The sequence below is a fragment of the Callospermophilus lateralis genome, chromosome 18 (genome assembly GCF_048772815.1).
Source record: "Callospermophilus lateralis isolate mCalLat2 chromosome 18, mCalLat2.hap1, whole genome shotgun sequence".
Classification (NCBI taxonomy): Eukaryota; Metazoa; Chordata; class Mammalia; order Rodentia; family Sciuridae; genus Callospermophilus; species Callospermophilus lateralis.
In genome coordinates, this window is record NC_135322.1 from 16168844 (window position 1) to 16181098 (window position 12255).

At 41.2% G+C, this 12255-nt stretch overlaps 1 long non-coding RNA gene across 1 annotated transcript; it reads right to left on the minus strand.

The window, feature by feature from the left end:
* Nucleotides 1-201: 201 nt before the first annotated feature.
* On the minus strand, nucleotides 202-6239 carry LOC143383330 (uncharacterized). Its single transcript, XR_013089128.1, has 4 exons — nucleotides 6133-6239; nucleotides 1660-1729; nucleotides 610-736; nucleotides 202-264 (listed from the first exon to the last, which is right to left on the minus strand). It is a non-coding gene; the product is annotated as an uncharacterized LOC143383330 (long non-coding RNA).
* Between the last annotated feature and the right edge of the window lie 6016 nt (nucleotides 6240-12255).

Below are 12255 nucleotides of genomic sequence, written 5' to 3' on the forward strand. Positions count from 1 at the left end.
AAAATTAAAGAAAAAATAAAGAAAAGCAAAAGAGGAACAGGGAAAAATTATATATTAATTACAGATAGAACACTTTATCATAGAGGAAAAAATAAAGACATCTCCTTATTTGAAGAACATTCTGAACAGTTTCTCCTACTATCTCACTGAGCAGGTGGTCTGCTCATGCAAGAGTTTAATCCCCTCTGAATTTCCTTCACCCACCTGAGTACAGGTCTTTTAGTGCTTCTCTCTCAACAATCCAGGTTTCATTATCTTGTTCCCCTGCCAAAAAAAAGATCACAGTTAGTTTAGGAAGAGTCAATCCTGTTAACAAAACAAAAAAGTAATAGGACTTAATTATGCCACAGAAGTCCAAAATTGAGACCCAAATCCTTAGTAAAAAAAGAAGAAAAAAACTGAAAGAAATGGGCCAAGATTATTTAAAAGATGGGGAAGATGAAACTTCAGCAAATGGGAAAGAGCTGCTCATTTCCAACTCTTCAAAATTCAAGCTTCTCTGCTCAGAACTAGAAATGGAAAATCAGTCAGAAAATCAGAATATTTATAGCCAAGGACAGAAACATTCGAGGTAGCAGATTCTTAGTTACTGGGGGCAAATATTCTTACCCAACAAGATCAAGTTGCTGTAATTCTCCAACGTCACATCTCCGTACAAGTTCCTCTGTTTCAGGTTCAGATATTCCTACTCCTCTTGAGAGAAGTCTACAGCCATATCCCTGAACATCACCACTCCCTGAAAGAACAAAGCCATATATTACTTATGAAGAGCATCATATATATCTATTTCACTAAACCCCAAATCTGATGAGGAGTGACACAACAGTTCCTTAAAGAAAGTACTCCCGGGGCTGGAGTTGTGGTTCAAGTGGTAGAGCACTTGCCTAGCACGTGAGAGGCACTGGGTTCAATCCTCAGCACCACATAAAAATAAAATAAAAATATTGTATCCACCTAAAACTAAAAATAAATATATTTTTTTAAAAAAGTACTTCCATTATAAGACTGAGCACACAGGAGATGCTGATTGATTTACTAAATGGACATGTGAATATTGGTGTAACAGGACAGCAGTATACACGGAGGCTCTGAACCACAACTCTCTTGTGGGACTCATGCTGGAAGGGAGTAGCTTGGTCCAGGCTCCTGGATGGGACTTAGAAAAGAACATTTCAGGACAAGAAAACCTAATATTTATGGCCTGGGATAAAAATGACTATAATCTTCAAGGAGAGAGAAAAACTACAATAACCTCTGCCATGACTTATTATTACAACCACTATTCAGTTCCACAATTCTTTCTTCTATCATTAGCTGTCCTCTCCCTTTTCTTGGAGACAGGCTGAATTCAGAGAAGACAAAGCTAAGGAAGGAAAAAGGTGTTATGAGAAATTAGATTGGCTAATAGCACTCAGACTCATATTAAATATGATTATTATCAATACGAGGGAAGTGTCTTAAAAATCATTAAGCTATGTCTATACTGTGTAGTTTTTTGAATCTACATTATACTTTGCAATAATAAAGTTTTTAAAAAGAACTATTTTTTTCTTCTCTTCCCAGTCCCATCCTCCTTCCACACCCATGCTTGCCACCAACATAAACGCTGGGGATTGTAAGGAAATGTAGAACATAGTGGATGTCTCCCATATCACATACCATAGGTTACAACTGCCACAGGCTTCAGTGCCCCTTTTTCCTCCTGCTTGTTCTAGAAATCCTGAGGTTCCTACATGCACAAGAGAAATTCAAGTTAGGATCTAAACAAATTGCACATGCAGTCTTTGGCTGACATATACTTTGTTTCTTTTTACCTAACATAGTACCTCTCCTTCATCTGCCATGCATTTGTCTATACTGTGCAGTTTTATTTATTGAATCTGATATTGAATATAAACCTTGTATCTATTGTTCAAAAATTCCCCATATTCTAGATTTTTCTCAATGCCTCCCACACCGGTGATGTTTCATGTATTTCTGTATGGCCCTATACACATATACATTTATTTTTAGTTATAGGTGGACACAATATCTTTATTTTATTTTTATATGATACTGAGGATTGAACCCAGTGCCTCATGCATGGTAGGCAAGCCCTCTGCCACTGAGCCACAGCTACAGCCCTAGAAGCTAGTTTTTCATAGCTGTAAAACCTAACCTATTTCTGCTATAACTTGTTGCCCTCAGACCCTGATTTATACCTTCTTAGAAAAAAATGCATGTTTACTTGCTGTTTTTTTTTTTCCACATTTTACTAGGAATTTAGAAATGAGAGAAAGGGGGAGGAAAGAGAAATCAATTTTGTAAATCAAATTTTGTGGTGCAGAAGTTTCAACATACTTAAAGGAGGCAAGAGGATGCTGGTAAAGAGCCAGGGATTTATTATGACCAGATAAAAGGAAGAAGAGTGAGTTAGGAATGAGTAATGAGACTGGAGCAGAGGTGATCATCAGAGCGTGATACTGAAGAATAATCTCCTGAGGAGTGTGAATGTTATCTCACAATGAAAAAAACTAATCATGGGATATTAAGAATATTACAGAAAAATACATTAGAGAAAGGCTGAGGATGCAGCTCAGTGGTAGAGTGCATGTGTAGGGCCCTGGGTTCCATTTTCAGAACAGCAAAAAATAAGAGAGGAAATGAGAAACATTATTTGGGAGGCCAGAGAATGTAATGCTTACATTTACATTGATTATGATTTCATTAGTTGATGGAGGTTTTAAAAACTTTGTGCAAGGGACTGGGGATGTGGCTCAAGTAGTAGTGGGCTCGCCTGGCATGCGTGCGGCCCGAGTTCGATCCTCAGCACCACATACAAACAAAGAAGTTGTGTCCGCCGAAAACTAAAAAAAAATAAATATTAAAAAAAAAAAAAAACTTTGTGAGATAAGGGAATGTGATCTAGGGTTTGGGTAGACAGAATTTTTTTTTTGCGGGGGGGCACATTTTGGGGCATTGAACCCAGGGACACTTTACCACTAAACAACATACCCTGTCCTTTGTCCTTTCTTTCTTTTTCTTTTTCTTTTTTTTTTAGACTGGGTCTAAGTTGCCCGGGCTGCCTTTGAACTTGCAACCTGCTGCTTCAGCCTCTCAAGTCACTGGGATTAGAGGAATATACACCCTTCTTGGCACAGAATAGAATTTTGATGGGTTTTATATTTCTATGCAATCATTCTGAGAAAATATAATCAGCCATCCTCAGGATGGTTGCATAGAAATATAAAGAACACAAAACTGTTTATAAGAATGCTGCATAGGGTAAATTTATAAAACTCAACGTGAAATAATACAACCTTCAACTAGTTAATTAGTCAGATAAATTATGATATATTAAAGTGACAGAAATCACTACAATGATTAATAATAAAGATGATGCCCACTCATAAAGAGGAAAAGATCTGTACTCTGAATTATTGAGAGGAGCAAAAAGTAACAACAGTAGATGTTATCTTACTTAAAGTATATATTAATGTAAGAAAAAATGGAAATACATCTTTCAAACCAATGATTACTATAATTTTATTTATTTATTTATTATTCTAATTTGTTATATATGACAGCAGAATGCATTACAATTCACATTACATATATAGAGCACATTTTTCATATCTGTGATTGTACACAAAGTATATTCACAACATTCGTGTCTTCTTCATACATGTACTTAGGTAGTGATGTCCATCTCATTCCACCATCATTTTCTTTAACCCCCTTACCCCCTCCCTCCCTCTCCCTCCCCTTTTCCCTATCTAGAGTTTGTCTATTCCTCCCATGCTCCCCCTCCCAACCCCACTATGAATCAGCCTCTTTATATCAGAGAAAACATTCGGCATTTGGTTTTTGGGGATTGGCTAACTTCACTTAGCATTATATTCTCCAATTCCATCCATTTACCTGCAAATACCATGATTTTATTCTCTTTTATTGCTGAGTAATATTCCATTGTGTATATATACCACATTTTCTTTATCCATTTCTACTGAAGGGCATCTAGGTTGGTTCCAGAGTTTAGCTATTGTGAATTGTTCTGCACTAAACATTGATGTGGCTGTGTCCCTGTAGTATGCTGTTTTTAAGTCCTTTTGGTGTAGACTGAAGAGTGGGATAGCTGGGTCAAAAGATGGTTCCATTCCATTTGTTGATTGATTGTATATCACTTTCTGAGAAGTGTCTGTTCAGAGGAACTATAGATAATTTAAATCCAATTCTTTATAATATTAACTTAAAGAAAATTTAAATTTTCTTTCATTAAGTCTACAGTAATTTCCTTAGGAAAAAAACCATAAAACCATTTTCATTTCGTGAAAAATAAATGGACAGTGATGGGGTAGGGGCATCCTAAATGTTAAGAAAATTATTAATGAATATATTGAAAACACATGGCTGTGACATGAATGGGAATCATCAAGAAAATTAACATAGGGGCTGGGGTTGTGGCTCAGCAGTAGAGCACTTGCCTAGCATGAGTGTGCCCTGGGTTCGATCCTCAGCACCACATAAAAATAAATAAAGGTATTAAAAAAAAGAAAATTAATGTAGCTGAAGCAAATAACTAAGGTTTTAATTAAACTGCTTATTTAAGGTCTGGGGTTGTTACTCAGCGGTAGAGCGCTTGCCTCACACATGCGAAAAATATTTTTAAAAAATAAAAATAAAATACTTATTTTACTTTAAAAAATCTCCCTGATATCTGAAATAACTTTACAATGACAATATGTCTGGTAAATTCAGGCAAGTAGAACTTCCAAATGAACTATAATATTTCTACTTCCAAATGAAGTATAGCAGAATAACAAAAGCAAAAAAACATAATAGTGGCTTAATAAAATGCAGGTTTCTCTCTCCCCTTCTTCTCTTAACTACCAATGTAAATAATTTTTCAACCAACTCTTAACAAAATCTTATAATTTTATCTCTTTTAGTAAAATGGTTTTAATTGTGACCTATTTCTTTAATACTTTTTATCACAGCTTAGCATTAGACCATAAGCATTTTTGTTGTTCAATATACTAACTGAAAATAATATGTATTTGTTGTAAAAATAATCCTATTACATGGATATGGCATGATTTGCTCAAACATTTCCTACTGTTGTTTTGGGGTATCATCTTAAAAGTCATTTCCAGTCTGTGATTTTAGATTTCTGCTTTAACTTTTTTAAATATTACTGGACTGGGTGGGAATGTAGCACTGCAGTAGAGTGCTTGCCTAAGATGATGATGATTTTAGTGTGAGTCATTGTGATTCTAATGAAATACTGGTCAGGGAGGGAGAGGAAGAGCTGCAAAATTTGGGTTTACTATTTGAAGAGATTACTGCCTCATGCAAACTTCTGTTAGCTTAAGGGTTACTATTCTGGACTACTTGAGTACAAAGATCATATCTTGCAAGCACAATAATAACCTACTTCAAGTTTTCACTACTCCTGTTCTGGAGGAATAATTAGGGCTGGGGTTATAGCTCAGTAGTACAGAACTTGCTTAGGTAGAAGGCCCTGGGTTCAATCCCCAGCACAAAGAAAAATATGTAGTTGTGACTGAGACAGACGAGGTGGCCCAACCCCAGACTAGAAATGATTGTTGATACAAGCGTCTGTTACAATTCCCTGGCAATCCCTGCCTAAACACTGTCACATTCCCACCCCTAATCATCAAAGGGGATGGAGCTCAGAAGACTGTGACAGCATCTGTCTTGACATATAGGAGTCTCCGGGGGCACAGCGTTTAGATTCTCAATGGCAATCAAAGACATTTCATAACAGTACACACAATGCCACAGTGACATGGTCACAATCACACTAGGACGGGAATGAACATTAGAGACACACGGTCACAGAGTACGATCACAGGGAGCACACATAGTCACAGTAGGACAGTCACGGGCTAAGGAAAATATCTAGGCTCACAGAACCACGCAACGTCACAATCACCTACCCATCACAGGAACACCGTGGCCGTCAAAGTCCTTAGTGTCCCATACTCACGCACACAGCGCCGCACGCCCGTTACACAGTCGTTCATTGACACCCACCGACACACACGATCACAACCACAATCTCTACTCAGACCGTCCCTACCACAAAGGCCTGTCGCTGCACACCCACCCGGCTCCCACCCGGGGTCCAACCTCCTTGTCTCAAATCCCTCCTTGGATGGCTCCCAACCGTTCTAGAAGAAACGATTCCATCAAAGTCCTCAACAGCTCTCTAGCTGAAATTGAAGTTCGGCCACCGCGGGAAAAGAAGGCCGAGTTCTCGCGTGAAGTGGAGTCGAGCCACAGGGACCTCTGGGAAATGTAGTCCAGAGTTAGATGGCGCGAACAAGAGGGCACCGAGACTTCAGATTTTCTGGCGGGCACTTCAAGGCTGAATTTTTCTACACCATGAACCAAAAACAGGTCTTGAAGTTCATGCGAAAACCGCATTCGTGAAATCTCAGGGTCTTCTAAGGCCCAGAATTTGAAGGAAGGGAGGTTGGATAGTGCTGAAGCCGAGCCACGGAGCTGAGTCCTTTCCAGAGATGCTGAGTTTGACTTGGGCAGGAGGGAGTCGCCAATTTCGCTGTGGCCTAAGATCTGCGCTTGGATAAGTAGGTTCTGTAACTTAGATTTCTCAGACCAGGTTCGCGACAGGCGTACCGAATCAGAAGTTGAGCAGCCTCAGATGGATGTGAAATGGCCAATGGTGGTTAATCTGTGGGGATAGGAAAAAGGTTAGGGCAGAGGAGCGCCTGCTGGTGTGAGGCCCTAAGATGTGAATGACAGGTTCTTCAAGGTTGCCTAATGAAGCAGAAACAGATCGCTCTGTATATGTCAGTGATTATCTGAATGTTCTTCAACTAGGTGCCTAGGTTTGGCGTGAGACGAAAACCTGAATCTTTAAGATGATGGTTTCGATTTTATTTCATTTGTAGTGAAAGCAACTCACCAGTGATGACATCTAATACATATTTTAAGCCATGGTTTTTATATAAAAACAGACATTCATGATGTGATTAAATAAATACCCAATCCATAAATTTTTCTTTTAGGAAAGATTACTAAAAGGATTTTTTTTTTGGGGTACCAGGGTTGAACCCAAACGTGTTTTACCACTGAACCACATCCCCAGCATATTTTTTATTTGAGACATGGCGTACCTAAGTTGCTTGGGGACCCCCCCCCCCCAAATTGCTGAGGCTGGTTTTGAATTTAGCAATCCACCTTCCTCAGCCTGCCAAGGCGATGGGATTATAAACACGCGCCACCACGAGCAGCACAAAGGAATTTTTTATAACCCTGTGCTTGCCTTTATCCAGATGCACCCCTCCCCACTCCTATCTATTCATTGGTTGGGAGTGCCACAGGGAGGGTACTGGTGATTGGGAGAATCACTGAACTAATAACCTCACAGTTGAGTTCAAATGTCATCTGATTTAGGAAGCCCCCAGAATTAGAGAGTTAATCTGCTTGGGTTCCCCTGGTTTTAAAAATCTGGATCAGAGAGATCAATTTTTAAAAAGAGACCAAACAATCAATCTTGGGAGCAGTAGTTTACTGACTGAGATATTAGAGAAATGGTTTCAATGATGAATTCTAGCAACATTTAAGTAAGAAATTATTCCAACTTGGGTGGTGGCACATGCTTTTAATCCCAGTAACTCTGGAGGCTGGGGCAAGATGATCACAAGTTCAAGGCCAGCCTCAGCAGTTTAGTAACACCCTGTCTCAAAAAAAAAAAAAAAAATGTAGAGGGGCAGGGTTGGGGATATGGTAGAGTGGTTAAGCTCTCTTGTGTTCAATCCCCAGTAGCCCCCACCCCTCCCAAAAGAAAAAAGAAAAGAAAAAGAAGGAATTCCAGCTATTAACTGTTGCAAACTCAGACTACAATAGTAGGGAACATTTCCTAACTCATTTAATGAGACCAGCTTTATTCTGATACTAAAATTAATGAATTATAAAACAGAACTAAACATGTGATTAAATAAATACCCAATCCATAAACATATGAAGCTCTGGGTTCTATTCCCAGCACTGAACAAAAATAAATAAATAGAAGACAACTTACAAAAAAAAAAAAAAAAGTCTACAGACTGATTGTTAGATTGGGAAGATGCTTAACAATAAAATAGAAAAGTCATTACAAACCAAATACAGAAAAAGAGACAATACACAAACTAAGAAGTAACAGAACATTTTTAAATCCTAAGACACTATGTTGAACAGTTTTGTATAAATAATGTAAAAATTTAGTTGAATGGATAATTTTGTGGAAAAATTAATTTACCAAAGTTGATTTCATTCAAGATAGAAAGTCTAAATAGACCATTGTACAAAGAAGAAATAGAGAAAACTATCAGATTTTCCCCCTCAAAAGTTTTCACAGAGATTTTATAAATGATTTTGTTGTTGTTGTTGTTTTAGTGTTTTTGTTTTAACAAGAGATTGAATCCAAGGGCATTTAAATACTCAGCCACATCCCCAGTCCCTTTTATTTATTTTTTTTTTTAATTTTGAGACAGGTTGTCACCAGGTTGCTAACAGCCTCTCCAATGATGAATTCTAGCAACATTTAAGTAAGAGTCAAGTTGCTGAGGCTGACTTTGAATTCACAATCCTCCTGCCTCAGCTTCCTGAACCACTGTGGTGAGCCGCTTCTGCACATTATGGTCGCCATTACAAGATGGCGCTGGCTCCGCTGTGATCTGTGACAAACAACTCCTTATTTGGGAGGGTTGGCGCATGGTTTTTCAACACCCTATGAGAAAGTTCCACGTGGCAGCTTCGCATTGGGGCTTGAGATGCTTTATTAAGGCTGGGAGGGGCATCCGAGAGGGAGGGAGAAGAAATATCAAGGGCCTGAATAAACTGCTGAAAGAAGATTAGATTCCTGAGTTGCGTCTTCCTTGCGGGCAAGGGGTCGCGACAAGTGGTGCCGAGACCCGGGAACCAGAACTTTCAGTAGTCAGGGGTGGTGCACCGGTTAGTCCCAGGTAAGTGGGATCGCGATCAAAGCGGGGATTAGTCCCAGGTAAGTGGGATCCGCGATCAAAGCAGGGCAGCTCCTCTGTAAAGCAAGAGAGAGCGTTACATTTTATTGCAGCTGCACTGTGTACTTTCACTTTTGTTTTTTGTGCATCTTTTGTTGTGTCATGGGTGCCGCATCTTCAAGTCCGCTTCTCCTGGCCCTAGATGGCCTGTTACGTTCCAAGGGCCTAGAAGTGAAACGTAGTACTTTACAGAGATTTTTACAGAAGACAGATATTGCTGCACTATGGTTTGCGTTTTTGGGCAGCCTTACTATACCTAGCTGGGATAAGTTAGGCAAAGATCTTGACTTTGCTTCTGAGCAGGGTATATTAGAGGGTGGGGTGATACCCCTTTGGAAGATGGTCCGTAGTTGCCTCACAGATGACAGATGTCAGGAAGTCTTACTAAAGGACAGGAAGTTCTAGAGCAATTACATGAGGAAAAATCGGAGACGGCAGGAAGTGAGGTATTTCAGGAGGATGGGAGTGTGCGGAGCATGAAACAGGGGAGGAGACGATTGTATCCAGATCTCAGTACGCTGCGCACACCCCCATACGGAAGTGGGTCAGAGGAAGAGGAGGATGAGGAGGAAGAGCTCGGGAGGCTGTCTCGTCAGCTAGGGAGTTTAGCTATAGGAGAAGGGAACAAAAATAAACAGGGGCTCAAGAAAAATGGTCCTCCGGATCCACCGCCGTATGGTGGGGGTGTTTCAGGGAGAGCTTTCCATGCCCAAACATGGAGGGCTGTTAACGCTGAGATGGGTCTTGCTTATCCAGTTTTCCAGGATGACAATAGGGGAAGATTCCATGAGCCCTTAGATTTTAAAATTGTAAAGACCCTGGCGGAGTCTGTGCGCACTTATGGGGTGGATGCCGCCTTCACACTAACTCAGGTGGAGAGTCTGTCTAGATACTGTATGACTCCCTCTGATTGGGCTAGCCTTGTTCGGGCTTGTGTTTCTCCAGGTAAATATTTGGACTGGAGAGCCTTTGTGCTAGAGGGCGCGGTAGAGCAGGCCGCCCAAAACCATGCGGCGGGACACCCCCATTGGGACAAGGATATGCTTTTGGGACAAGGTAGATTTGCTAATCAACAGACAGGATTCCCTCTTGAGGCATATGATCAAATTAACAACATCTGCATTCGGGCATGGAAATCACTTCCAAATAGAGGAGAGGTGTCTGGTAATTTGACCAAGATTCTACAAGGCCCTACAGAACCCTTTTCAGATTTTGTAGCAAGGATGGTGGATGCCGCTGGAAAGATTTTTGGGGATCCTGATAGAGCCATGCCCCTTATCAAGCAATTGGTCTTTGAGCAATGCACCAAGGAATGTAAAGCAGCAATCACTCCTTATAAAAACAAGGGCATAGAAGCATGGATGAAAGTGTGTAGAGAGATTGGAGGACCTTTAACTAATGCAGGTCTTGCAGCTGCTGTCCTTCGGATTGCAAAAGGGGGCAGTCCTGGTGCCGGAACATGCTTCCATTGTGGTCAATCCGGCCATTTCAAACGTGACTGTCCCAAAAAAGACAATTTTAATGGACGTCCTCACGGTGGCCCTTCCAATGGCCCTCGTCAACCGGGGCTGTGTCCAAAATGCAAAAAGGGGAAGCATTGGGCAAAAGAGTGTAGATCAGTGAGGGACATCCATGGACAGCCTATTTCACCTGGGCCAAAAAATGGCCGAAGGGGCCCCCGACCCCAGGGCCCACAAATATATGGGGCAGTGGAGAATGTCACACCTGAACCCGAGACATGGCCTTCTCTGCGCCATCCCATGAGACGCGGAGAGCCACTACAGGTGCCGCAGGATTGGACCTCTGTTCCACCTCCAGACTCGTATTAACACCTAAGATGGGAGTCCAATTGGTGGAAACTGAGTTCAAAGGGCCTTTACCACCTGGCACTGTAGGTTTGCTAATTGGACGTGCATCCTCTATCCTACAAGGTCTTCATGTTTTCCCCGGAGTCATAAGCCCTGATACTGTAGGGGCAGTAAAGGTTATGGTGGAAGCTCCAAGGGGCATTGTGCCTATCTCCCCAGGGGATCGGATTGCTCAATTGCTAATTTTGCCTAGCTTACATAATTACTTCCCTGCTGACTCAAGGTCACGGATGGGAAATGAGATTGGTACCACCGGAGGGAATTGTGCCTATTTGTCACTGGATATGAGCAATCGCCCCACTTTGGAATTAAGCATAGAAGGTAAATCTATTGTGGGATTGTTGGATACAGGAGCAGATCGTAGTATCATAGCCCTTAAGGACTGGTCTAAGGGATGGCCAGTGCAGACTTCTGATCAATCCCTAAGAGGACTTGGATATGCCCAAGCCCCTCAAATCAGCTGTAGACATCTATCTTGGAAGGACCCGGAAGGACACAATGGTACCTTTCAGCCTTATGTACTTGATTTACCTATTTCTTTATGGGGCCGTGATCTGATGAAAGACATGGGGTTCACTCTTAGTAATGACTATTCCCCAGTGTCTCAACAAATCATGCGAAATATGGGGTATAGGCCAGGTCTAGGACTAGGAAAACACCTACAGGGGCGTAGGCATCCTGTGCAAGGTCATCAAAAGCTTAACAGGTTTGGTCTGGGTTTTTCCTAGGGGCCACTGGGGCTCAAATACCCATAACATGGCTCACCGAGGAGCCTGTTTGGGTGCCTCAGTGGCCTCTTCCCTCGGCTAAATTGGCAGCAGCCCATGATCTAGTCAAAGAACAACTTGACTTGGGTCACATCCAACCTTCTACTTCTCCATGGAATACTCCCATATTTGTCATTAAGAAAAAATCAGGGAAATGGCGCCTACTGCATGATCTACGAGCAGTTAATGCTCAAATGCAACTTATGGGGCCCATTCAAAGAGGGCTGCCTCTGCTCTGCTCTGTTCCTCAAGGCTGGCATATTATTGTTATTGACATTAAAGACTGTTTCTTTTCTATTCCTTTGCATCCTAAAGATTCACAACATTTTGCCTTTACCCTTCCCTCGTGTAACCACGAGGAACCAGATCAAAGGTTTGAGTGGGTAGTGTTGCCGCAGGGAATGGCTAATAGTCCCACGATGTGCCAGATGTATGTGGGGAAGGCACTCGCACCTCTCAGACATAAGTATTCCTCCACCAAGATCATTCATTATATGGATGATGTGTTATTGGCCGCAAAATTAGAACAGACAGTTAATGAGGCTTATAAAGAACTAGTGATTCTGTTAGCTCAATATGGACTGCACA